The sequence below is a fragment of the Rutilus rutilus genome (genome assembly GCF_951802725.1).
Source record: "Rutilus rutilus genome assembly, chromosome: 12".
Classification (NCBI taxonomy): Eukaryota; Metazoa; Chordata; class Actinopteri; order Cypriniformes; family Leuciscidae; genus Rutilus; species Rutilus rutilus.
The window spans coordinates 12,496,779-12,521,460 of record NC_140217.1 but is presented as its reverse complement, the minus strand read 5'-3'; positions in this window follow the sequence as shown (position 1 = coordinate 12,521,460).

Sequence of the window (24,682 nt, the reverse complement as noted above, 5' to 3'; positions counted from 1 at the left end):
CTTCTCATGCTCCCGGGGTCAAGCCCCCTTTTAGTACTCTTTCAGTTGGTTTTGTGACCGACTACAATCGTTTTGCTTGTGTATACAAGAGTGTAAGGTACAGCCGAACCGAACTTTTTAATTTAAGGATGGTTTCGGCCACGAGCACAAGAACTATGAACAACAATAATAACAGTGAAACAACAGCAGCGCGGGGACTCAGGGCCTTGCTGGGCAGACTACAGCTCCTGAGGACACTGGACTGGCGCAGAAGAGCACGTCGGACAGAGGGGAAGAGGAAGCGGTGTGCGCGTAAGCAGAAGAGGGGCAAACGGGGCGGACTGCTAGCTAGGCTAAAGGCTAACACTGGGAAACCACCGATCCCGTCCCTGTTCCTGTCCAATGTCCGCTCCTTGGACAATAAGATGGACCTACTTCGACTGCGGCTGGGGCTTTCACGAGAGATGAGGAACTGTGCGGTGCTTTGTCTGACGGAAACCTGGCTTAACGACAACATGCCGGACCAAGCCTTCCAGATCGATGGTCGGCTTCTCTTCCGTGCGGACCGTAACCAGCTGTCGGGGAAAGCCCGTGGGGGCGGATTATGCGTCTATGTGAATAAAGGTTGGTGCACGAACTGTACTATGGTGAATAGCCACTGCTCCGAGGCGATAGAGCATATGACTGTGAAATGTCGGCCACACTATCTGCCACGTGAGTTTACGGTGGTGTTTGTTATGGCTGTTTACATCCCGCCGGGTGCTAATGCTAACGATGCGCTAAAGGAGCTCCACGATAACATCAGCTCGCTCCAGAACAAGCAGCCAGTGGCTTTTTACGTGATTGCGGGGGATTTCAATCACGTAAACCTGACGGACACACTGCCTAAGTTCCATCAGCATGTATGCAGCATGCAACAAAAAAGACGCATACAGAGCCGTCCCCCACCCCCATCTCGGCTTCTCCGACCATATCTCCATCATGCTGGTCCCGGTCTATTGTCCCCTGCTCAGACGCCAGACACCAACGCAGAGGACCATCATCGTGTGGCCCAGTGATGCTGTCCCTGTATTGCAGGACTGTTTTCAGCGCACAGACTGGCAGATCTTCAGAGAGGCAGCTGTCTGTGAGGGAGAGGTGGATCTAGAGGACTACACATCTGCTGTCCTCAGTTACATCAACAAGTGTACAGAGGATGTCACCACCACCAGGACAATAACATGCTACCCGAACCAGAAACCCTGGCTGAACGCAGAGGTCCGCTCTCTGCTGAAAACCAGGGATGCTGCGTTCAGGTCTGGTGACAGTCTGGCACTCAGGGCGGCGAGAAGACAGCTGATTGCAGGAGTGAAGAGGGCCAAAGCTGCATATGCCCAGAGGATCGAGGGACACTTTATATCCAGCGATCCCCGGAGTATGTGGAGGGGCATAAAGTGCATCACAGACTATAACACCAGAGATGCACAATGCCCCAGGGACACCTCTCTACACGACGCTCTCAACAGGTTCTATGCCCGCTTTGAGGACCTAGACACCCCCCCTCTCAGTACCAGACTCACCCCCCCACCAGGAGAAGAGCCCCTCAGCGTGACCGCAGCAGAAGTGAGGAGGACCCTCCAGAGGATTAACCCACGGAAAGCTGCTGGTCCCGACAACATTTCCGGGCGGGTGCTGAGGGGATGTGCGTACCAGCTCACAGAGGTGCTGACGGACATCTTCAACACCTCCCTCCAACAGGCAGCGGTCCCCACCTGCCTGAAGACTGCCACCATTATCCCCATCCCAAAAACGTCCACTGTGACAGGCCTGAATGACTATCGGCCAGTAGCCCTCACTCCGATAGTCATGAAGTGCTTCGAGAGATTGGTCATGGCTCACATCAAGGACTACATCGACGTCACTGTGGACCCACACCAGTACGCATATAGGAAGAACCGATCCACAGAGGATGCCATTTCTTCTGTGGTCCACACAGCCCTCACCCACTTAGAGAACAAGAACTCTTATGTTCGCATGCTCTTCGTGGATTTCACTTCAGCCTTCAACACTATCATACCACAGACTCTGGTACAGAAACTGGCAACACTCGGACTGAGCTCCACCCTATGTAATTGGGTCCAGGACCTCCTAACAGACAGGCCGCAGTCTGTGAGGATCCACGATGTCTCCTCTGCCTCCATCACCCTCAGCACCGGCTCCCCCCAGGGCTGTGTGCTGAGCCCCCTCCTATTCACCCTGCTCACATACGACTGCTCAGCGATACACCCGAGCTGTCTGATTGTGAAGTTTGCGGACGACACAGCTGTGGTTGGACGTATCGTGAACAACGACGAGTCTGACTACAGGAAGGAGGTAGAACACCTGGAGGGTTGGTGCAGAGAAAACAACCTCTGCATCAACGCGAAGAAGACCAAGGAGATGATCGTGGACTTCAGGAGGAGTAGACACCTCCCCCCTCCCCTGTACATCGGAGGGACAGTGGTGGAAGTGGTTTCGAGCTACAGGTACCTGGGCGTCCACATCTCTGACAACCTTACCTGGAGCACCAACACTTCCTGCCTGATCAGGAAGGTACATCAGCGCCTCTATTTTCTCAGGAGGCTGAGGCGCGCTGGACTGGGGAGCTCAGTCCTGACATCCTTCTATAGGTGTGTGGTGGAGAGAGTCCTGTGCTCCTGCATCACTGTGTGGCACGGCAGCTGCTCTGCAGCAGAGAAGAAGGCTCTGCAGAGGGTGGTGAAAGCTGCACAGAGGACTGTGGGACACAGTCTACCCACCACCACGGACATTTACACCTCCAGATGCAGGAGAAGGGCTACCTGCATCAGGAAAGACCCCACCCACCCTGCACACACATTGTTTGCCCTCCTCCCCTCAGGCAGGAGGCTACGGAGCATCAAAAGCAGGACCACCAGATTGAGGAACAGCTTCTTCCCAGAGGCTGTGAGACTGTTAAACGCTAGGGGATCTTCGTAGCCCCCCCCCCTAAATAGTGAATAATAGTGAACCGACTGCATTTGCACTGCACTGTTATTTTAATTGCATTTGCACACTACCTCATTTAGTTAATTTTATAGTTTTTATTTAGTGTATAGTTAGCTAATTTTATTCTTGATATTTAAAGATTTTTTTATACATGTCTTTTTCCTTATTAATGGCTTGAAACAGGACCAGAGAAACCATTTTCGTTCCTCCATATGTACCAACATGTGTAGAAATGACAATAAAGAATCCTTGAATCCTTGAATCCTTGAACATGAGGCAAATTGAGCCACAGGAACACTTTTTTAATATAAGAAGCCATATTTTTTAGAATCCTTTGTCATATATGCATTCTGAACATTTAAAATGATAGTAAACATCCTGAAATTGCTTTAGAAACTTTCATTGTACTTCTGCCTCTTTTCCCTTATTTTGAGTACCACATTAGTAAAAAAACTGGCTCATCTTACCCCACTCCCATATAGCTATTTATTGTGAATATTGTTACTTTTCCTCACTATTCAAAACCATTTTGATAATCCTAATTTAATATTTTTCCCTTCATACATCTATAGATCACTTTTGGTTGTAACATTCATTACACATGTAGGCTACACTGTTTGATGTTTTTAAGACACATACACACACAGATAAATACAAACACGCTGTAAACAGAATGTGTAAAATTCCCTTTTGACCCTTAAACACATACCTCCTCCTCATTATTATTTTTAAGTTAGATATCAATTATTCCTCAATCAATTAATTCTCCTTAGTATTCCTTCTTAGTATTCTTCTTAGTATTCCTCAATCAATTAATTATAAACAATATAAGAGAAAATAATAATAATAAACTTAAAAGAATGCCTGTTTTTTCATAAAAAATACAAATAAAATAAAAATAATATATATATATATAGGGTTACTGCACAACAATAATTGAATCTTTGATGACTGAATAAGTGCAATTCACTTTTATTTCACAAAGTGGCAATGTGTGATATACAGAATTAGGGCTGCACGATTTGGGGAAAATGTCATAGTGCGATTATTGAGGTCAATATTGCGATTGCGATATAATAAACAAATGGTTTCATGAGTCAACTTGCTTGGTTCTCAAGGAAAATGTACACACAGATTAGTGATAATGCTGGAATGTGTATTTCTCAACTCAAACTAGCAACAGCAACTACATGCACAGTGTTTTCAAATAAAATAAAAATGTTTTACAAAATGAAATAATGACATCTTTGCATTACTGCAAACTTGTTATTGTCTCAATAGTACAATAGTATAAAATAAATGGAACAATAAATAAGAACAAGTATGCTTATGAAAATAAGATATTTTGAACATTCTGTCCAGACAAACAGGGACATTTAAGCAGGATGTTGTGATTGTCAAAACATTTGGTAACTAAACAGAAATTTGTTAAGTTTAGTGACAACATGTTACAATGTTTACATGGTACAATGACTGTTAGGCAACTGTTTTTACACAAATGTCACGATTTCAATTCAAATCTTGTGATTTGATTCCGATCTTGATTCAATATTGATTAATTTGGATAAATAATAGCTACAGTAGATTCGTTAATTTTTCTCAAAAAAAATAAAAAATAAAATAATCTCACCCAATGCTGTAAACACACAGAGAGCCCTGTCAGCTGGTATTATTATTAGGCTAAAGGTTAACAACTCAAATTAAATATAATGTGTTTTTTACTAGGCTATAATAACAACATTACAATATTTTAATGATAAAAGTAAAACTATAATAAATATTTAATAAAGTGCACATATTTAGCAAAATACTACTCTCTCTATATATAATTTGTCTAGCCAACTAATGTGCTATCAAATGGCTTTCCTGAGGTAAATGTAACATTATGTGACATAGGCCTATTGTTCTCCAGCTGTTTTATTGACCTCTTTCCGCGGTTGAAAAACACTGATTGATTGATATTATGCATAAGGCATAAACATTTCGGTAATTTGTACTGTATCTTTCAACACACCTATTGTTCATTCATGTTTATTTACCATTAACTAGTTAAGAGTAAGAGATGTTCGGTTCACGACCACGATCTGACTGTCACGTCACATTTACAAGCGACAAAATGCCATTGTAAATGCTAACAGAATCTGAAACCTGGGAATTTGTTTCCTATCAAAAGTAACCTGCTCTGTCTAGTCTGTCGGTGTCAGTGTCCTCTTTGCTTTGTGATTTTTCTCTGCGTGAGAAAATGGATGTGTGGCCTGAGAGCGTGTGAAAATTGTCAATTGCTTGAGTCTCACGCTGAATGAGTGATAGTTGGCAGCCCTGCTCTCTCTGCTCAGTGTCGGTTATCTTATAGCCAAAATATCGGCATATAAGAGAGGTATCATTTTTTCTGGCCACCAGTTCAGTGTCCGTCTGCTCGGCATCATCTTCACCTGTTCCGCGCTTCACACTGGAAAAAGTCACGACGTGACCATACGCCACACGTGCCACTGCCTAAACTGAAACTCTTCTTTTTATTAGCAGTGTAGAAAATGGGCAAACAGCTCTCAGAGAGAATGGGTTGTCATTTCCACACATGCATTTATTTCATAAAATCGCAGCATTTTGGGTCATATAATCGCATAGGCTTACAGAATACAGAATGATGAAGTGACATTTTACCCATAGTTACCGCAGGCAGAAAAGAAAAGAGTAGGAAGTATCATCAGCAAAACTTGAAATGGCTCAGCGATATACTGCAGAGCAAGTACTGAAGGCAATCAAATATTAGCGTCACTGTCACTTGATGGTGGATCTGATGAAGAAGCTGTCAAAGATCAAAATATTGATTTTGAAGATGTTGAAAATGATAATAATAATAATATGTTTGAAAATCGCAAATATGAGCCAGATGCTGAATGTACTGGGAAATGAGCTCTGACAAGGACAGTGATGATGGTTTAAAATATCAAGCTCCAAAAGGTAACAATATATGCTGCCTTTTACGGAGTGTCTATTTACACCAAGTGCAAAATAACCCGCCTTGTTGGTAGAAGCTATTTACACTAACTCCGCTCACCAATGTCTGTTTGGGGTAGAAAAAAGCACAAAAAACACCTGTTGTTTGACAGTAGCAGGGGTGTTGGGAGTAAGGCACGTAGCAGATGCTTTTTACGCGAGTTCGAACCAGAGTTCGAATCCACCTTATGCCAAACTCGTTCTGCTCCCTTTTCCCATTGCATATCAGATTGGAAAGGTGTTTATATTAAGACAATATGTGAAAAGTGGAATTAAAATGCCTAACAGTTAATAGTGTTTATCGGGTAGGGAAAGGTGTAGGGGAAGGCTTTTTTGTCCTAATAAGGCGGCATTTATTTAAAAAATATAACAATTTACATTTAATATTTTATTATTGCGTACTGTTTTATAATGTACTAAAATCCTGAGGTGCAAATAGTATCTAACTACTATTTACACTTGTTGCAAAGAAAATACTGCTATTTTTACATAGTGTAAAAAGAATATCGCTATTTTTACTTGGTGTAAATAGCATATCACTAAGAAAATACTGCTATTTTCACAATGTAAATAGCATCTAATTGCTTTTTGCACCTAGTGTAAATAGGTGCTGCCTTTATATTATTTTTCAGTAATTGTTACTCTTAAATCAGGAGAGGTTTAAATTATCGCGTTAGGTAGAGAATCCATCCGTGTTAGATATAGATCCAGGTCACTAAAGACTCGAATATGTAACAATAATTGCCGAAACATGCATTTAAGGGTTAAAATGGAATATGAAAACCTAAAATAGGCCTTCAGAGAAAATTGATATGTTTGTCAAGTGGGATATTCCTTTCTCTTTCAGTGTTGCAGTTCCTTTGGGAGATATAACAATAATGTCTGGGTCACCCGGACAGCATTGCTTAAGCCATATAAAAGTTGAAGCATTGTCATTGTTTAATGAAATTGAAGCCACAGCACTGAAAAGACAAATAACTAAAGCATTAAGTGAGTCCCAAGAACTGTTTTTATTTAACAATCTTGTAGTTTATATAGAGATAAATACCAAATCCCATAATGGTTATGACACTTTGCCTTTATTTTGTAGGACAGCTTAGAGTATATAGGAATAGAAATTCCCTACGGAATAGTAGGGTAAGACAAGAGTGTAATTGGGACATGACCCAGGTTGAATTCCGAGTTCCTTTGAGCCAACAGCTCAGTATGTACAGTTTATAGTATAGAATGTATACTGTGCAACTCTAAACCAGATCTCAGAACCATCACTCTGTACTCTTTACATTATTCCTGACCTCATTGTCTCCCATGTTTTCTCAATTCTTTTTTTTTTATTTACTCTTTAGTCTCTCTTTGTCTCTCACTTATGACATACAACATTTATTTTATGTGCTGACCAAGCAAGACTGGCTGCATTGAACTGATGACATCAGTACATACCATTTTGACTTATACAGTTTACATTTTATTTTAGTGTTTATACAAATGCACACCCGACCCCACAATCTGATAAACTTCCAAATAAACAACTAAACAGTTGCTTTGTTTACAATGTTCATAAGGACCCGTCCACCCTAATTTACACACCCTTACAGTCAAACTTGCAAATCATTGTAATACACATTAATTTGGAAACATAATTTTTGAATGAATTGTTTGTGTTTGTTTCATTTCAGTGAGCACATAAATGTCCTAGTCATGTTGATAAATTCTTGCACACCACGATTCTTTGGTTACTGTGGTATAAGTGACATTTCCAGACTGATCAAATGACATACATAATGATCACAATGCACTTTGACTTTCCCATGCTCCTCACTTACAAATACAGTTTAATGAGTTTTTTTTTTTTTTTAGCTCTCTCGCTCCCATTGTTGAGCATGTGCAAAGAAAGGCAATTTTCAGTCAATTGAACAACTCTAGACGTGAGCTGTTTTTCTAAAGGCAGTTTTTCTAATAGACTCTATACTGATCCTATAACTTTTGATTGCCAAATATAAATTATTTGTATAATGCATAAAACATACTGACAGTTATGTATAAACAAAGTGGGTAATTCTGTGTTCCAGTAAACCCTCCAAGTGCACATATACCCTGGATAGTTCAGTGCTGTTAAGATATTAAAATGTGATGTATACTGTGGTTAAACTTCTGACTCCAGTGTATGTTCCTTCATAAGGAGTATGTGAATTGATGTGAATGATTAACTCAAAATAATTATTTACATCAAATTTAACTAAAACAATTAAGCACTTTCACACACTGAATGAAGGTGTGTGAATTGCAAATACATTATTTAAAACAAGTACACAGACATGTTATATACACATAAATAACCTTGAAACACCTGCATTAATTTGTCCTTGGCCTTGTATCGTAACCCATGATAGACAGAAAAGACAGAGATAAGGAGATAAAAAAAAAAAAAACTAAAGTTATTTCCGCTGATATAGCAGATTCTTACCAGATTTGCCATGAAAGGAACATCGCTCAGCTCAAACTGAAGGAAGGAGTTTCATATGCAAGCCAATCATATCTTCCACTGAATCGTGTAACCAGTTTCTAGCTCTGTGAACTATGGTGATGTTTAACAGACCATTTCCTCTGCTTACTCAGCTGGAGGAGTCTCCCCAGGCCAAGAGGTGCTAACTAATAACACTTATCCGCAATGTGTGCTAATTAGCAAAGTTGATAAAGTTGAAGCTCCAGTGAAAGTAGTAATTATGTACAAAACGTTAATTAGCCACTCATTAATCATTTCATTTCTCTGGATAATGTAAGTTATAAAATATAGTATAATACAGTGGTTCTCAATTCCAGTCCTCGGGACCCGCTGCTCTGCACATTTTGTATGTCTCCCTTATTTAACACACCTGAACCAGATCATCAGCTCATTAGGAGAGACTCCATGAACTGAACTGAGTGTGTCAGATAAGAGAGACATACAAAATGTGCAGAGCAAGGGGTCCCGAGGACTGGAATTGAGAACCACTGGTATAATATATAGCACTCTTCACAGTGCACATTTTAAAGAAGATTTACAGAAAAATATAATTTACAGAACACATAAATCACCATTCAATAATCATTGGTCAGTAAGATTTTTTTTTAGATTTAGAAAGAAGGTTTGGTAACACTTTCAGGTTAACACATCAAGATGAGTTAACTACATTAGTTAACATTAACTAACATTGGAAAATTATTCTAAAGCATTTATTAGGCTAATCTTAGTAAATTTCAACATTTAGACTACCAATACCTGATTAAAATATTATTCAATTGACCTAGGCTAACAGACTAGACTAGACTAACTAGACTAACACCTACAGTCGTAACCTGAGATCAAGCTAATAAGATCTGTCTTTCATCTGTCTCTAGCTCAAAAACATATTTCTCCTCCTTATCCATACAATCAGGATGAACAGATGCTTGAACAAATATACAAATATAGTGTATAATCTTTTTTGATCATATATATATAAAAAAACATACATTTAATATAAAAATGTTAAGTTATACAGTATAGTGTAATTCCTTTAACAATTATTTGTTCTTATAATGTCTTTTTTATTTAAATTATTTACCGATTTAGATGATTATATATCCAACACATCAGGCTCTAATTGTATAGGGAGGCAGACTATATAAATTAATATTCTTTTCAGCTAGAGCCACACACCTTCATTATTAGAATACTTAAACTTCCACTTAGTCCACAGTCAGACTTGTTTCTTGCAGGAGGCATAACTTTCACTGTAAACACAAATGCTAATTAATTGTTAATTAATTGTATTGATTCAGGAACTATTAAATCATCCAATTAGTCCAATATAAGAAATCAGCCTAATTGAGAATTTAGAACTTTCTATTTATTTTGAGTTCACCAAACTGACACAAGAAAATGTTCTTACATTTACATAAACTTATATTTTGTCAGCTTTCTTTTTGATGATGTGGTCAAAGGATAAATTGTGGGAAATTAAAGGGTGTATGGTTTACTATTCTGAAGATTATCAAAACAATTCTATTTTTCGGAGTAAGATTTTCACATCACCACCTCCCTTCAACACTGAACGTCCTGGTTGAGGACTGAAGGAGGGAACGGAGGACGTAGTCAACGTCGACTGAATGGGGATCACGCTTAGGGAGCCTGTCTTCTTCGTACTACTATTTAATCAAGCCAATTTAACATTGGCGTGCGTGATTACAAGCTCCGCACCGCAGCGCGGGTATAAACACGGAAGTGGACGCATGCACCAGTTGCTTTTTCGCTGAGGAGCCGAGCGGCCCCTGGAGTCAACGGTGGTCCAGCAGTAGTGGCGGGGGGACTACGTCCTCATACGCAACCAGGACGTTCCCTTTCAGTCGAGAACATCAGACGTAGTCGACGTTGACTGAATGGGGATCTATTGAAAGCGGCACTAGTACTGCCACCTTCCAGTGCCTAGACAGAAGGCAAATTAAGGTGGAGAAAGGACAGGGCTTTAGGCCAGGGAAGTCACTGCTGTTCCTACAAGGCCACTGAGAAAGCGTTCCCTGTACATGGAAGGAAGGGACGCTGCGGAAGCCCAACTTGCTCACAAGGAGATACATGTGGAGAATACACATATGGACTGGGCAAATTGACGGGCAGTACAACATATGGAATATCACTGGGGATGCTCCAGCCTATAACCGGGGGGACCGGAACCACTCACTTCAGAGGAGCTCACCACGTAAGTGGACACGTGCATCTCGGGATTTAACGCCAAGATGAAGGAAGCCACCTTTATCAGTGGGCCAACGTCGCTTGGAAACAGCCTTCCCTTTCTGCTGATTTCCTTAACAGACAAGCTGGTCTGAGGTCCTAAGGCTTGCATTCTGTGCACGTATAATATAATGAATATAATGTAATATAATATAATGAATCGCATAGCCGCTTCTTTAGAAGGCTCACTGGGGAACGCATTTCTGCGGGGCCCCGGGGCCAGCTGAGAGCCAGAGTCTGTCCAAGGGTTGTCCGCTCGGACAGAAATAACACAACTGGCAGAGGAACGAATCCGGAGAGGCAAACAGTCACACACTGTGCAGCCCAGAAGTGGTCCCTGCCCAGCTGTACTGCCCGGGGATGGAGTCTCCACTCTCCCTGGCCAAAGGCTGTCGTGAGGCTCATGGCGGCACGATTGAGCAGGTCGGGAGAATAGTGGAATGAAGCGATCCTCAGAAGCTTCTGACTCCAAGGAGGAGGTGACAGGCGAGTTGTAACATGCGAGGGAAGCTAGCGCAACGGTCGCAATGCTGTCTTTTCAGACCAGTACCAGCTCGCTGAGCAGCGGTGGCTCAAAGCGAGGTGAACTGCAACAACTCGAGGTAATGAATACCAATGCAGTTGGAGGTCGCCCAGGCCTCTGTTACCCCTTTTCCACCAAGGCAGAGCTGGTGCTGGTTCGGAGCCAGAGCCTAGTTTCAAATCGGTTCTTTGTTTTTCCACCGCCAAAGCACCAGCTCCGAACCAGTAAAACGGGTTCTTAAGTAGCACCAAATCATTGCAGGGTCTAGAACGGAGCCAAGAAAGAACCGCTTGCGTCAGAGGCTGGGGGCGGGGTTACCGTGACCAACAAGACTGAAGAGAAACTTGTGACCGCCATTTTCAAATAGCAGCTAATCGAGCTAACAGCAGCTAAACACGATGGACGCGATCTAAAATATAAATCTAAGGCTAAAGTCGGCATTTTATTGTTAAAAATAAATGTTATGTACATGCCGTTACTCTCGCTTGTAATCTCCGTCTGTACAAATAATGGCGAGCCGCGCGAACACGTTGGATCCGCGTGTTTGGATGCCGATGTAGGTCCGCAAAGCCATGGACATCAATAGCAAAGCAACGTGCGCCATTGTTGATATTGTGTTTGGCGCCGCCGCGCTAACGTTGCCGAGAAAGATGAGACATAGCTGTGACGTAAGACCTGGCTCTGCGTTGGCTCTTTAGCCTGTGGAAAAGCAAACCGGTTCTTCAGTCGAACCAACTCCGAACTGGCACTAGCTCTAGCTCCGAACCAGCACCTGGTTCTTGTTGGTGGAAAAGGGGTATGTTAAAGCATGCCCTTTGTACATGGCACCTCAGTCAGTGTTAGTGGACCTCGTTCTAGGAGCAGTTGGCCCGGAGAAACGAAAGGTCTGAACATGGCTGAGGGTTTGGCGGCAGGCCGGGGGGTGATCTGTTGTCACACAGGGCGTGCTGCTTTGCCACGGTCACCTCGGGACTCGACCTTAAGCCAGTGCTGAAGCGGTCTTCATATGGAGGAAGCCATGCAGCTGCATCTACCATATGCCCCAGGAGCCTCTGAAAATTCTTTCAGTAGGACCCTTTCTCACTTCTGTATAGCACCGACTGGACACACTCTCTTCTTGAAGAGGCATGTTAGACCGAGTTCATCTCCATATCGGAAAAGAAATACTCAGCCCGTGGGCGAGATAACTCTCTCCCAGTTGACCTGAGGACCCAACTGGCTATGGAGCACTCGAAGGGTAGGACTCTGTACTGATACTTCAAACCCTCAAATGCAACACGCAGGATGGCCTGTGGTGCAGAAGCCTAGAGATCTGAAGTACATGTCTTTCAGGTCAAACGCTGCAGACCAAGCTTGGGGGTGGGGCATTCTGAAAAATTCCACTCTGTGTAGCAACTTGGACGGAGGTTATTGTAGAAAGGGCCCATTTCAAGTGACACAGGGCCAAGATGGTCATGACCCACCACATACTAGGTACATGAAGAACAAGTTTATAAAACTGGCCTTCATATTGGCTGGAGGGAGCGGCTAAATCGCGTCCTTCGCCAGTAGGACAGCGACATGCGCGCACAAGACAGGAGCACTGCTCAACACTAGGTGTGATGAATATCACTGAACTTTCAGGAGCATCTCTGCTCAACACCTAGTGTGGTGATTATCACTAAACTTGAGCGGTGCCGAGCGATAATAAATCGCATAGCCGAGTCTGATGGTCACAGTCTGGTCAGGACCGGTTGGGAAGCTATTTCTGCTTCTACGAACCAGGCCTAGGCCCAGAAGACCACAGACGTACCCGAGGTGGGGCAGCAAGGTGGTGGACAGGGATGTGAGTGTGCAGTGCAACACTTACCTGTCTCCACTGGACGGCAGGGGATGAGTGAGAAGGCGGATAACCGGGTCCTCGAACCACACCAAGCTGCCAGCTGGTGACCAAGAGGGGGCTGAGGGGTGTAAGGCTATGTAGGGTCACACACCGCCAGACTGGCCCTCTTGGGACCCAGGAATAGAGAAGTTTGCTCTTTTTCTGAGAATATGTGTACCACTGGCCCCGTTTTTACAGGAGCCAGCGGCGGAACAGACCCACACAAAACAAAAAACTCCAACCGGCCCTCCACCGGCTGGAGGGAGTGGATCAGTGGCCACTCCAAGGGCAACTTCTCCATCCCTGAATGGCCCATCCAGGTTCAACGTTTCTGCTGTCGCTTACCACCTGGCTTGGCAGTGCCTGGAACGGGCTGGGCAGCCCCCCTGTGGCCGGCTCCATGTCGAGACCTGGGTGGAGGCTGCTGCGATGGTCTGACGGGAGCGGAGGCGGCCGCAAGGGGGACGCCCTCGGCGACGAGCAGGCAGAGGATCTGCCCCCGGTGGACGGGTGAAGGCAGCTGCGGGCCACCGGGGCAGGATGTGTCGGGTGACCTCCGTCTGCACCTGGGCGGCGGAGAGCTGTTGGGCGCAGCTCTCCACCGGAGACCAAAAAGCACCTTATTGGGGATGTAAGCTTTACTAGATATAGGAACAGGCAAGCAGACTCAGAGTATTTCACGATTCCCAGTGAAATTTAGGGGCACATTTAGTCTCTAAAGTTACATACGACATTTGTACACACGTTTATAACTTCAATAGCATTTGAGGAGAATGAACTGTAAAGTGTTCATGTAGGTGCCATGCATGCACACCTTTTAGATTTTTGATATTTAAATAAATAAACTGTCAAATCATGTGTAAATATTGCTCTTTTTTCAGTAGGCCTACCGCATAATCTCATATTTATTTTTAATATCAATTATCTAAAAAGTGTATTATCTGAAGCATCATGCCTGACACATACATGAACAATTTACAGTTGTTTTTATGACTGCAAGTCATTCTCTTCAAATGCTATTGAAATTAGAAACGTGTGTACCAGTGTCGTATGTAACTTTAGAGACGGTCCCTAAATGTGCGAATATCGAATATGCAGTGTCATAGTGGGAACCAATATATGAGTATAGTATATTCCCTTGTGTATATTAACTCAGCCGATTAATATACATATTGAACCTAGGCCAAGAAAGAGTAATCCACTTAAAGGGTTAGTTCACCCAAAAATGAAAATTCTGTCAGTAATTACTCACCCTCATGTTGTTCCAACCCCGTAAGACCTTAGTTCATCTTCGGAACACAAATTAAGATATTTTTGATTAAATCTGAGAGCAGTCTCACTCCTCCATAGGCTTCTAAGGGAATGAAACTTGCTGGCACAAAAAAGTTATTAAAGAGATCGTTAATATAGTCCAAGTGACTACAGTGGCTCAATCTTAAGTTTATCAAGCGACGAGAATACTTTTTGTGCGCAAAAAAAACCCAAAATAACGACTTTATTCCACCATTCATTTCCACTTTATTTCCACTATTCATTTCTCTCTGGGCCTCAAGTCTTTTCACGTAGTAATAATTCGTTACATTTATATAGCGCTTTTTCTGAGACCTCAAAGCGCTTTACATAGATGGGGGAATCTCCTCAACCACCACCAATGTAGTGTTTTAGCGCAGCGCGTCTGTGTTGTTTGTCACACGCATCACACACATGACAAGCGTCGGCCAATAGTGAGCCTACGTGGTGACGTGCAACACAGACATGCTGTGCTAAAACACTACGTGAACTCACTCGAGGCCCAGAGAGAAGGAAATGAATAGTGGAATAAAGTCGTTATTTTTTATTTTTTTGCGCACAAAAAGTATTCTCGTTGCTTGATAAACTTAAGATTGAGCCACTGTAGTCACTTGGATTATATTAACGATCTCTTTAATTTGTGTTCTGAAGATGAACGAAGGTCTTACGGGGTTGGAACAACATGAGGGTGAGTAATTACTGACAGAATTTTCATTTTTGGGTGAACTAACCCTTTAATGAGGGAAAGGTTCTACTGGCCACACATGAAGAGAGAAGTAGAGGAGCATATCACCAAAAGGTGTCCATGCATCAAAGCGAAAAAAAAAAATCACTCATGTCCGAGCACCCATGGGGTGTATAACTTCCAGCTCGCCATTGGAACTTTTGGAACGATTGGAACGATTATCTGCACCTGGAGCAGAGTAAGGGAGGATACGAGTATATACTGGTGGTTGTAGATCATTTCACACGATTCGCCCAAGCTTACCTTACGAGAAACAAGTCCGGACGGTAGTGATGTATGTCTCGAGACCGGTCTCGAGACCACTTTTACGTGGTCTCGGTCTTGTCACGGCCTTGACGGTCTTTGGTCTTGGTCTTGTCTTGGTCTCGGACCTCTCGGTCTTGTCTAGGTCTCGCTGTCTCAGACCGACATAGTGGTCGGGGATTTAGCAATACAATAGGCTACTACAATATCCACGACGACACAACGTTCGATAATGCAACATTATTATCCGCAACGGAACGGACTGAAGCGCGCGTCCGAGTGAAGACAGTGCGGCGTGTGCGCCCAATGTACGAGAAAACACTTTATCCGCGCCACTGATCGCAGCGGCAACACGCACTTTGATCACTTGATTTAAAAAACACATATCAGTGACATGATGGGTTTTAACTTCATTCAGGAGATTTGGGGTAACTGCACAACTGACAGATGACTTTGAGCGCACCGCCAACGGTGTGTGTGTGTGTGTGTGTGTGTAACCATAGCGACAAAACGACCAACTTTCGGATCCTGCACTTAAGCCTATAATTTCGTTTTTAAACATTTTATTATGTATTTAAAAGTTGCAGAATGGATTAATTTGGAGACTCTGAAATCGGCAGAGATAGGCAGGCATTTGCTTAGATGAATTTGTGTCTTTGATATCTCTCTGTGTGTGTGTGTGTGTGTGTGTGTGTGTGTGCATGTGTGTGTGTGTGTGTGTGTGTGTGTGTGTGTTGTTTGATTACAGTATTGTATTTAAGATGGTGTTAGACTAAATAAATGGTCTTTTAAATATCATCTGCATATCTCCGTTGTGTTGACTAAACATTAGGCCTAATCCAAGTTTATAATTGCGTATCTTTAATATGATGTTACGATTTCATCTACACATTAAGTATAATTTCACTTGGTTACATATTTCTCATTCTTTAGACAGTTGTTGGAGGAGCAAGATGGTGTTGGAGGTGTTTGATGTTTTGTCAGATGAACCAGTCAGTACCAGTCATGTCAGTCCTCAACAGTACACAAAAGTTAAGGGAGTCTCAATCCTCTACTAGTGCAGTAACAGCCGTCATGCAATTGCTACACATAGTTGATCTCACCCTGCAAAAACATTTACAGTGAGCTCACAGTCACACACATGACATGGTCTGTCTCTGTATTGTTCTGCCTGTGTAGTTGAAGTAATACCATCTAATATGTATTGAATGTAAACTGCGGCTGAACCCTAGTATGTTGCTGTTCTTGAATTCATACAAGTTATTGCTTAGCTTCAACACTAGTCTATTTTTTTTTTTCCTCCGGTCTCGACTTGGTCTCGGTCTTGGTCTCGACTTGGTCTTGGTCTTGACTTGGTCTGTCTTGGTCTTGGTCTTGGTCTTGTCTTGGTCTCGATACCCTCTGGTCTTGGTAGTGTCTTGGTCTCGGTTTAGGCGGTCTTGACTACAAGTCTACCGGACGGACAGCGGCTATCCAGGAAAGCTACATCATGACCAGGGCAGAGAAATGAAAATGAGCTTTTCAGAAATCTCTGACAACTGGCTGGAGTGCATCACTCAAGAACATCTCCATATCACCCTCAAGGGAACCCAGCTGAGAGATTTAACCGGACGCTCCTGCAGATGCTCCGAACAATGGCTGAGGAAGAAAAAACTAAGTGGAAAGATCACCTGCCCCAGATTGTACTGGGTATTCCCCATTCTACCTGCTGTATGGACGACATCCTCGACTTCCTACTGACTTGATTTTCGGGCTGGTTGAAGAAGATGAGGGGCAAACGCCCAGAGGATTTGCCGAACAGTGGGCTAGAAAAATGGGTGAGGCATACCAAATAGCAAACGAGAACAGCAAGCAGGCAAGTGCACGAGGCAAAGCCCAATACGACCTCAAAGTCAAAGGTGTAGTGCTAAGACCCGCAGACAGGGTATTAGTTAGGAACCTAAGTGAGCGTGGAGGCCCGGGAAAACTCAGACCATACTGGGAGAAAACTATCTATGTGGTCAAAGAGCAAGTGGCTGAAAACCCAGTGTATAAGGTGAGCCCTGAGAATGGAGGTAAGAAGGGAGAACGCACTCTACATCGAAACCTGCTGTTGTTGGTAAATGATTTACCTGTGGAAACTCCGTCAGATCTTGGGAAACCTGTGAAACAGAAGCAAAACGGACAAAAGGACAGAAAGAGACAGAGCAAGGAGCTTACTTACCACAGGGGAGAAGAGACTGATTCGGATGAGGATGACACTGTAGAGTATTGGTTGAGGATTCCTTCAAGTATGGCCGAGGCCTAGAAGAGAGAATACTTACCTTCCAAGTCCAGAACCAACTCAGGAGAATCCTCTGGTGGGAGTGGTGCCACCAGCGTCTGCAAGTGGAGAGCAAGATCAAATAAAAGTGCCACTACAGGAGGAATATACCCAAAGCATTAGTCAGTCGCTGGATGAACCTGTTCACTGCTCCACACCCTCACCAAGGAGTGAAGAAGATGGTGAAATTGAGAGTCTTCAGATGAATGATGCAAGGGACTATCCAGCAGAAGAAGATCCGGTTATACTGAGACGATCTGCACGAGAGAGAAAACCAAAGAGCATGTTCACATATGAGACACTGGGTCAACCCTCAATACAACCCCAGACTGCACTCAACAGTGTAGCAGCTTATACACTACCATACTTACCTGTGTGGACAACACCTTGGGCCCTATCTTGCACCCAGCGCAATTGACTTTGTACACCGACGCATGTATCATTCCTATTTTGCACCCGCGCACAGCAGACTTTTCCCTCCACAGACGCACGTCGGTTAAATAAGAAATACACTTGCGCTCCCCGGGGCGGTTCAGCGCAAAGAGGAGGCGTGTTCTGGCGCAAACGTTCCCTCATGCTATTTTGCAGGTTTAGAAAACAGTTCCGCCATTGACCGAAAAAAACTAGTTTAAAGTCAGTGGTGGGTTGTGCATGTTATTCATTAGCTATTTTAAGGGCGCATGTTTGGCCAAACAATGTAGAGTGTGCACAACGCGCATACACTTTGATTCTCTCATCTACACAGAAGCAGCGGTTTTCATTTTTGCAAATCATACATTATTACGATAGATAGATAGATAGATAGATAGATAGATAGATAGATAGATAGATAGATAGATAGATAGATAGACAGTTTATTATAAAAGCATACATCTAGCTTACACATTTACCCAAATTATCATACGCCTGTTTAACCGAAGTTAATTTGGGTGTGTTTCTCCATCCCCAACGTCCCTGACGAGAACGTCGGTCTCCTCGGCTGTGAACCGCTCCTGGCGCGCGCCTGGCAAATCCGCTGTTATAAAAGGAATCCGCTATAGAACAAGCGCGCCTGCTCTTAAAGGGAATGTGAGATGACACTCTGATTGGTTAATTTCACGTTACGCCCAAACCACACCTATGAATAATGAAGCTACTTCAGACCAACCCATTTTAGATTTGCATCGGGCGCAAGAGTAATTTTTCCCGCCGGTATAATAGCAACAGTGCCCTAGACCCGCCCACAAAGTTACTTGCGTTTTGCGCTTGATACTTGCGTTTCAGATCGTTAAAATAGGCCCCTTATCCCCTACCACATCCCTTTCGGATTACACCTCACACTGACATAAACACATTTACACCTTTCACATATACAATGCCAGTATACTGAACAAAATACATCTGCGGTATTTTGAAAAAAAAATTTATTGAATTGTGTGCGTTTTTGTAATTGGAGCCTCTTTTATTTTGTCGGGGAGGATGTGACACCCTAAAGTATGTCCATTTAATGATTCTGGGTGAAAATAATTATTTTCTTTAATTTGTTCATTTTAATAGAGAAGATATCTTGGCATAGAGCATTGTTTGTATCTGTGAGATCAGGACAATTTTAATTTGAAAGTGAACTGAGGTATAGAGGAACTGTATTGTGCCGGCGCCCTCACAGTTGCTGGAGATTATGTGCGACCAGTGGTGTAGTCTACGTGATACGCAGGTATACGCCGTATACCCACTAGGAAAGGCCAAGGATTTCCGTATACCCACTTAAAAAAAAGCGTGAGGATACGTAACAACTTCGTTTTGTGTCAGAACTTTCACACTTTCATTCATAAATTCACCCCGTCTGTGTTTGCAAAGCGACATGGATCGAATCGCGGAATCCAGTCTCAAATGGAACTTGCTGTATAAAGCAGAACGTCACGAATTTGGCCATTTTTGAATGAATAAATCAAAAGTAGGGCTGTATAATGAATCAAATCTCGATATGGACAAGTGTTTGTGAATATTAAAGTTCAAAGAGACTGCAATTGTTCTACGCGTCTCTGGGAATGAGCGCTCAATGTGTGCTCCACTACACACACACTGAAGCACGCGTGATGCTCGTGGTGTTTTCAGCATTTCACTGTATTGAGACATGATGTAGGCTACACATGTGAACTTCATCGCAGAGCTGCTATGAGAGTCACTTCACAAGAATTTCACCATTTCATTTGATTAAACTATCTGTAACGAAGTTCAGATGTTATGGGAAGAAGGAGGCGGGAACCGGCGAACATTCAAACATTTTCATGATAAAAAAAAAAAATCAACAACAAAACGAAAGTAAAAGACAGCAGCCCCTCACGGACGACTGCTGTCACAATAAAACAAAACAAAACATAACATAAGTTCAGGCCTGTCCTCTCTCGCTCTTCACTGTCATCGCTCCCCCTTTATGCTTCCGCTCCTCCGTGAGAGATACGAGACTGGTGCGTCTCGCAGGTGTCGCTCATCAGAGTAATCACCTCCTCCTCCGGGGAGACCGGACACGGCGGCTGCGGTACCTGGGGGTATGGACAGACGAGGTGAGAGAAAAGGAGACGGAAGCACGAGGAGCGACAGAGACGAGAGAGAAAAAAATAAATAAAATATATATATATATATATATATATCTTTGTCCGGTTCCCAAAACGCGCTGCCATCTGGCCCTGCACCAGCTGGGCGATCTTCTCCACGGTGCCTGGCGGTGACGCTGGATAGCCCTCGGTGGACGGTACGACACTCCTCCGCCGCCTGTTGGACGGCGACGGCTCCTCCGGATACGGGCAGACGGCAGGAGTCCCCCGTTCCCTGCTCCTCCCCATCATGGCGGACGACAGCAGGCTCCGGCCCACGGCGAACAGCGGCGACTTCTCCGCTCCCTCACGGACGGCAGCCGTCCCTCCAGCACCCAGGCGGCCAGCAGCAAGCTCGTCTGTCCCCCCGGCAACTCACTCCAGCGCACCGCCTCGAGCGTCCATGGCGACGGACTCTGCTTACCATGCTCGATGGCACCGCGGATTCCCCACAGCGGTGAGGGCTCTTTGACAGCACGTCCCTCCTTCTTTCCGGGTTTTGGCACCAGTGTAACGAAGTTCAGATGTTACGGGAAGAAGGAGGCGGGAACCGGCGAACATTCAAACATTTTTATGATAAAAAAATAAATCAACAACAAAACGAAAGTAAAAGACAGCAACCCCTCACGGACGATTGCTGTCACAATAAAACAAAACAAAACACAACATAAGTTCAGGCCTGTCCTCTCTCGCTCTTCACTGTCATCGCTCCCCCTTTATGCTTCCGCTCCTCCGTGAGAGATACGAGACCGGTGCGTCTCGCAGGTGTCGATCATCAGAGTAATCATCTCGTGCCGCTCTCTCACGGCCCTCGGCCTCGTCCTGCTCACCACACTATCATCATTCATTCGTATCATATACAGACAGAAACTGAAATGTGTTTATGACAACCTGTCAAAATAAAGGTTCGGTATAACTTGAAGAAATTATAACAGAAATATATTACTGTTGCACAGTAGAGTATACTTCAAGTAGGCCTAATAATAATAATAATAATAATAATAATTTATTAAAACACACAGAAACTCAAATGTCTACAACCCACCAAAATAAAAGTTTGGTCTAACTCAAAGAAATTACGAAAGAAATTGCACAGTAAAATGTACTTTAAAATAATAATAATAATAATAATAATAATGAAATATATTAAAATGTTATTTTAAAGGAATATCACACAAGTTTTCATACGTTTTAATTTAGACTCGCCAAAACAATAACACCATTCTTTTCAAAATGGTGGTTTGTGTCACAGTATACTCACTGCAAAAAACTAGACTACACCACTGTGTGGATCTATGAATTTATTTGCGTGAAAATGCTTGACACTAAATGCTAATTAGTAGTGACAAATTAAACCCAATGCACCACTGAAATTGATTTCTGGATATCGTAATGTTATCCCCACACGCACACACGCACACACACACACACGTATGAATTTCTTTGTTCTGCTGAACACAATATGAGATATTTTGAATAATGTTTGTAGCCAAACAGTTGTGGGGCATCATTGACTTCAAATTATTATAATTTTTTGTCCTTTTGGGTCAGTGGTGCCCCACAACTGTTTGGTTACCAACATTCTTAAAATATCTTATATTGTGTTCAGCAGAACAAAGAAATTCATACAGGTTTGGGACAACTCAAGGGTGAGTAGATGGTAGAATTTTCATTTATGGGTGAACTATCCTTAATGTGAACTCATATAACTTATTTGTTCTTATTTTCAGATGTTATCATACAATTTATACATTTGAACCGTTTTATGATTTATGATATGAAAAAACGTTTCTCTTTTTCAGCTTCTTCAATTACCATCTGCTTGTTGTAAGTCATACATACCAGTCATCCTACATCTCAGCTTTGCCATGTTCATTACTTTCTGATTAGTCTGTAACCATTAATGAAACATTTTAACTCGTATGGCCTATCACACTCATTTTCAGCCTTGTTTATTGTTTTTCTCTTCTTTTTTTTTTTCCATTTTTTTTTTTTTTTTTTGCATGTGTGTCCACAGCAGCCCGGTACACCCCAAAAGTTATTTTAAGAGCTAAGACACAGTTAGTTATTTGGTTTTGTAAGTACATGTTTTGACTAACTATCAAACAAGTTTTCAGTATTTATTGGCATTATGCAGCATACCTGCAACATGAAACTTACCAGGTTTGATTAATATATTTTTTAATTTCTTTGTTTTATTAGATTTTGGATTGTCTTCCTCTGTCTTACCCAGTTTTAATTTCAAGGTAAGTAATATTACTTAGCTGCTCCTAAATGTGTTTTACTTACATCGGATATTTATATTTGGTAATTTTTTTGTGATGGAACAACTATCCATACATAAGCTATTCATGTAGATTCAACACTGGAAAAAATTAAGAGAACACTGCAAAGTTATCTGTTTCTCTGGTTTTACTATTTATAGGTATGCGTTTGAGTAAAATTTTTATTTTTATTTTATTCTAAGCTAGTGAAAACATTTCTCCCAAATTCCGAAGACTGCACTGTTTCTGTGTATTGAGTAGCTGAATTCACACACTGCTGATAAATCAGATCACTACAAAACAGTACAACATCCTCAAAAGATAAGAACATAGTAAAATTGCTTACCTGTATCAACCTTGGCACTTCAAAATATGTAGCTATAAAATTAGCTAATAATTTAGCAACTATTCAGTTCAGCGCCGAACTGTGCAGTCATTCCTAGATTATATGTGGACAGTGTGGCCGATAAAAAAATAAATAAAATAAAAAATCTTAATAAAGACTTGTTCTGTTACAATTTTATTTGCATAACTTATTTCAGAAATGACACATAACAAAACTATGTGAACCCCCTTTTCAATTCTTGATAATGCATTCTCCTTGTGCTTCGTATTTTATGAAATCAAATATTCTGAATTTAGAATGAACTCAAAATCCAGAAGGCAAAGGCACACAAGGCAATGGAAATGTGCCCGGAAGTCATTGACTGAAAGCATTATTGGAGAACAATCAAAATGCCTTCCAGTAACACCACAACATGGTCAAGATCAGGTCAATGTGGATGAAAGAAATGACAAGGACATCAGGGGTGCTTTTAAATGTGCAGAGACAGGAGTCAGTGAAGAAAACTGCAGTTTAGGACATGAGAGTGGGGATAATGGGGTCAGTGAAGAAAACTGCAGTTTACATGAGAGTGGGGATAATGGGGTCAGTGAAGAAAACTGCAGTTCAGAACATGAGAATGAGGATCATGTCTTCAGTGAGGACAACTGCACTTCAGGGCCTGAGGATGTGAATCAAATGCCTCCAGCCTCACTTACAACGTTTTTGCAAGATTGGGCTACAAAACACATTATTAAACACAATGCCATTGATGACTTTCTGAAGGGACTCATGAAATAAATTGCACAGTAAAATGTACTTTAAAATAATAATAATAATAAAAATTAACATCCAAAGCTGCCTTTAAAAGCAAGAACCTTGCTGCGAGACATATTAAAACAACGATGAAGTCAGGGATGGAGTGTGTTCATTTCAACTTGAGAAAGAGTCTTAGCGAGCAGTTGCAGCAATACCCAAGGGATGTAACTGACGGAAAAACAACACTGGAGTTATGTTACGATCCGATTTAGGTCTAGGGGCAAGAAAGGAAGGTAACAAAAGTTGCGGGGAGAGAGAGTGAGAGAACTCCCGTCTCCAGGTCCCAGGACTAGCACAAATTACAACGACACCAGTTTATGAAGTAAAAAGATTTCACAAGTTTTATTTGTGCATAACAAATGGGAAATAACAGGTAGAACCTCAGGAGGGGAAAAGGTCAAAATAACAAACAAAAAGAATTCTTACTAAAAGATTTCAGAAATAAATTACCTAGCTTCAAACAAAAATTAAACCAAAAGACAAACACTTCCCTTACTTCCTCTCTATACAACACAGGAGAAAACTAATTCTCAAAAAAGAAAATAACATCCACCTCCCTACAAATTATCCCAATAAACAGCCAATCAGTATAGAAAACTCCAGTTAGATGTTACCCACAAACACAAGGTTACCACCAAGTCACATAGAAGTTAGCACACAGCATACCTTCTTTTAACATTCACTTATCCACTATACTGATACCACACACACACAAGGTTACCACCAAGTCACATAGAAGTTAGCACACAGCATACCTTCTTTTAACATTCACTTATCCACTATACTGATACCACACACACAATAAAACCAACAAGTGCTGGGACCGGAAGATGACAGTCTCTCAGAGAAAAGCCTCAGTCTCTCTCTTGGGTTGGAACTCTCTGGGTTCTTATATACTGCTCCACTCACACCTTAACGAGCTGGAACACAAATCAGGTGGCACTCCCAAACCTGTGAAGTGGATAGTGGGAGGAGCAACAAAGAATAGAGACAAACACTACAACAGCAAATAAAACACATGCGTCCCTTGGG